The 4,570-nt window shown below is 40.1% G+C and overlaps 1 protein-coding gene and 1 pseudogene across 1 annotated transcript in view; both read left to right on the top strand.

Moving 5' to 3' along the window:
* Positions 1 to 4,570, top strand: part of BRIP1 (BRCA1 interacting DNA helicase 1) — a 172,412-nt gene that overhangs the window by 91,303 nt on the left and 76,539 nt on the right. The window lies entirely within an intron of this gene.
* The window catches only part of LOC106733731 (glycine cleavage system H protein, mitochondrial-like), a 2,202-nt pseudogene continuing 1,407 nt past the window's right edge, over positions 3,776 to 4,570 (top strand).

Below are 4,570 nucleotides of genomic sequence, written 5' to 3'. Positions count from 1 at the left end.
AGAAAAAACTCAAATCCCAAGAGGAGAATGGAAGAGAAGGAATTGTGGCATGGCCATCCCCCCTGGGGAGTGATTTGCTGCTTTCTGTCCCTCTGTGTCTCTCTGGCAAGCACATGCGCCCTATAGCAAAAAATCTCTTTCTTTAAAAAAAGAAAAGTGAAGTAAAAGAAAAGATATAACTAAGTAGAATCCAAGCCTTGCATCTCTCTTAGTTGTCATTGACTGCTTTTCTCCTGGAGCACTGCTGAGGTGATGGTAAGGTATGGGAGGAAAGGAAGCATCGTTTTTTTTTTTTTTTGGAGAGGTTTTCGCTATAGGGTGTGTTCGCTCGCCAGACAGACAGAAAGAGACATAGAGACAGAAAGCGAGAAATCACCCCCCAGGGGGGATGGCCACGCCGCAATCCCCTCTCCTCCATTCTCCTCTCAGGATCTTGGGCATGCACGCACACGCGCCCGGCGTGAGTTTAAGCCACCGGGTCCAGGACGCGAACCGCGGTCAACTATGTGGGAGTCCAGCGACACAGCCATTACGCTAACTGCTGGTTCCCAGGAAGCATCTTCTAATTTTATAATTATATCTTTTAGTGGCACTGTTTCTCTCTCTCTCTCTTTTTTTATTTTAGAGAGATTTTTGCTATGGGGCACATGTGCTCACCAGAAAGACAGAGAGACAGAAAGCGAGAAATCACCCAATCACCCCCCTCGGGGGGGATGGCCATGCCGCAATCCCTTTTTCTCCATTCTCCTCTCGGGATCTTGGGCACGCACGCATACCTGCCTGAGTTTAAGCCATTGGGTTCGGGACTTGAACCACGGTTGACTACATGGGAGTCCAGCAACATAGTCATTACGCCAACTGCTGGTCCCTGGCACTATTTCTCTTAATTGTGACTTCCAGAAGTATTTCCTAGCTCTTCATTCATCATTTAGATGAGGGATTGGGAGTGCTAGAGTTTAGGTAATTTTACTGTTCTTCTCATTAGTAAAGGCTCTGGTATATCTTTCTTACTGGTGGACTGGGTTTTGTTATGAGGAATGCTTTCAGAATGATACTTTTCCTCTCCTCCTGCCAGAAGCAGGTGTAGTGTGGTGTTTTGTTGTGTTGGTTTGATTTTGGCTAGAGGGCATGTGTGCTTGACAAAGAGAGACAGAGGGAGAGAGAGAAAGTATCTCCAGTGGGGAATGGCTGTGCTGCAATCTTGTCTCCATTTCTATACCTTATTAGGATTCTGGGCACGCATGCACATGTGCATTCACCTTACAAGTTGTTTTTCAAGCCAGCTGGGCTGGGATTTGAACTGTGGGATCTGGTTGTTTTAACCACCAGGACACAGAGCAAGTCCAGAGCAGGAGAGTTACTTGGTCTTCACTGTGAGAATCTGGTGGGGTTTCTGGAGGTAGTATTTCTGAAGATGTGGACACCCTCCCTAAGACTGAAGCCCTTAGGAGTTTCTGAATTGTAAACTGTTGGTCTTTCCTACATTTTTCTATGCAAAAATGCATCCTTACTTTTCCAATGACCTAATGGTTTACATTCTACCTCTAGCAGTCCATCAAAATGATCTTTAATCATTTCTACCAATTTATGGTTTCAGTGACTACTACTCCAGTTAAGCAAATCTCAAGTGTGATTCTTTGTATTCAACTGTCTATAGATTTTAGAGTGGTAGTTTGCCATGTGACCTCGATTCTCTGATGTATCCCAGAAAAGATGTTGATTTCCAGTTTATTCAGCTTTTTCTTGTTTTCAGAAGAGTGTGATGATTTTCAGGTTCTTTACATATTAGAGTTGAAACTGGAAGTCCTAATTTTATCTTTAAAAATGTATTTTTAATTGATTTCAGAATGTAGGTATAATTTACTTAAGAGCAAACCAGCATGTTATAATAGTCATTTATGAGTATCATTTTTAACTGTCACACTATATAGTATCTGGAGTTACTAAATATATCATCTGTTTTTCATTTTGAAGGAGTTTGACAACGAGCATTCAGAAGACAAAACCTATGTTTGAATTTACTTTAGAGGGATGATAGAGACCAAGACTGAAATATAAATAGGGTATTATATTAGGTTTTTCATTTGTTATATAACAGATTACCACAATCTTCTCATCTCAAAACAAGCACATTTATCATCTCACTCTTTGAGTCGGGAGTCTGAGTATGTCTTAGCTGGGTTTTCTGCTCAGTGTATTGTGTAAGGCTATCATTAGGGGTCAGCTGGGGTTTTAGCGTCATTAGGCTTGAATGGGAAAGATTTGTTTCCAAGGTCTTTCAATTTGTTGATAAACTTTATCTCCTTGTAGTTACAGGACTGAGGTACCCAGTTGCTGACGGGCTGTTGCCTCTTATTAGCTCTTAGAAGCCACATTCAGGTCCTAGCTGCATGGCCATCTCAACACATGGCAACTTACTTCTTTCAAAGAATAAAGGGTATCTCTTTTCAAGAGGGGATCAGTTTGTCTGTCTTTCAGGGACTCTCACCTGATTAAATCAAGCCTGCCCAAGATCAACTCCCTTTTGATTAATTCAAAATCGACTGAGGTAGACCATAATCACATCCACAAAATCCATTACCTTTGCTACATAGTATAACCTAATTGTGGGGATGAAGTCTTATTTTCATCATTTTCATCAATCCTCTTCACACTGAAGGGAAGGAGCTTATACATGGTGTGTACAGGAGGTAGAAATCATTGGGTCTTCCTGTCACGGGGTTTAATTTTTCATGATAGGAAAAGGATAAAGAGAACTATTAGAATGAAGACTGGTATATATAATAATGAGCTCTCCATAAATGCTTGTTTAATCAGTACATAATGGATCATTACTTTGTGTTCCAGGTCTGTCTGTCTGTCTGTATGTGACCCATAGCACAGCGATTAAGTGTTGCATAGAAAGAGATCCCACGTGACTGACTGTGGTTTGAGTCCTAGCCTGGTGGCTTATAAAAATATGCAGGGCACATGCGTGCATGCTTAGGATCCTGATGGGGAAATGGAGGAAAGAGGGTGCAAAGTGACTGGGTCCCATTGGGAGATACTTTCTCTTTCTCACTTTCTATCTCTTATGCACATGTGTCCTCTAACAAAACAAAACTAATTTTTATTAGTATTTAAAAGGAACTATATTTGATTTCTAATATGTACCCTCTATATTAGGAAAAAAAAGTCAACATTTCTTGGTCTGGCCCTATAGTGCAGTAGTTAAGTGCTATGCATGGAAAGCTGGATCCCACATGGCCAATTGCAGTTTGAATCCTGTCCCCAGGATTCACATGTCTGTTCATGCCCCAAATCCTGATGAGGTGGAGGAAAGAGGATTGTGGTATGATCACACCACCCTGATTTGGGGGTGATTCTCTCCCTCTCTTTCTCTAAAAGGAAAAAAAGGAAAAGAAAATAAAGTAAGCATTCCTTTAATATTAGTACCTCATGAAATGAATAGTAAAGAATCATCTTTAGATGGAAAAATTTGATAGGCTTTACCTATGAAATAAATTATGTGAATAAGATCACAAAGATGGTAGTCTGTTTAGGCAGGCCTATTGAAAGCATTAAGACTTGAGTACTGGCTATTAAAGTAAGTAAATGGCAATATTATAAAGTTAAGCACATGCCAAAAAACATTTTCCAGAGTACTGGGATTGTAATAGTACCATTAATGAGGGCAGAGAGGTCTTAATGCAATTTGCACTTTCTTAAGTTTCAAAAAGAGGCTTTGAGTTAGTGCATTATTAATGTACTGAACATCTGGAACTGTGTAAAAGCCATGGACATTGAGCAAATGCAGGATTTCTCCACTAGGTAGCATACTAACTTATTGCCTCCCTAGTGAGATACTGATTTTAAGAAGTTTGAAAAGTAAAATGACAATATCCAGATAAGGCATAGACATTCTAAAGCATTTTTTAGTTTGTGAGATTTGACTTAAAAAAATTGCTTCTGAGATTAACAAATCCAGCTGATATAAACACCAATTAATAAATCATCCCTATCACTATATGTTGCCTAAGTCTCTATATGTGAACAGCACTTACCTTTATGAACTATGAAGTAAAATAATAGCAGATACCTTAGATTTTTCTCATATGAATATCTTAAAACCTGAGAGACATTTCTGTTAGTGTTCTTTCCTTTAAGTTATTTGATTTTCAGATGCCTTGGCAGGGTACTTAAGAGAATTTTTTTTTTTTTTTTTTTTTTTTTTTTTAAGACTTCTTTATATCAGGGTGTGTGTGCTCGCCAGAAAGAAAGCAAGAAATCACCCCCCAGGGGAGATGGCCACACCACAATCCCTTCTCCTCCATTCTCCTCTCGGGATCTTGGGCACGCACACACACACAACACGTCTGGCGTGATTTTCAAGCCACTGGGTCTGGGACTCGAACCACCGTCGACTATATGGGAGTCCAGCAACATAGCCATTACACTAACTGCTGGTGCCTAAATCCTTACCTCTCTACTTTCTTCTTGAAGAAGGGAAGTTAAGGAAGGGAGGGAGGAAGAGAAGGAGGAATACTCACCAATAAAAAACTTTGGTTCTGAGCTCATGTCTTTTAATCAT

The sequence above is a fragment of the Tupaia chinensis genome, unplaced genomic scaffold (assembly GCF_000334495.1).
Source record: "Tupaia chinensis unplaced genomic scaffold, TupChi_1.0 Scaffold144642_1, whole genome shotgun sequence".
Lineage (NCBI taxonomy): Eukaryota > Metazoa > Chordata > Mammalia > Scandentia > Tupaiidae > Tupaia > Tupaia belangeri.
Note: the sequence above shows the minus strand (reverse complement) of the source record. Positions and strands in the feature narration are given on the sequence as shown.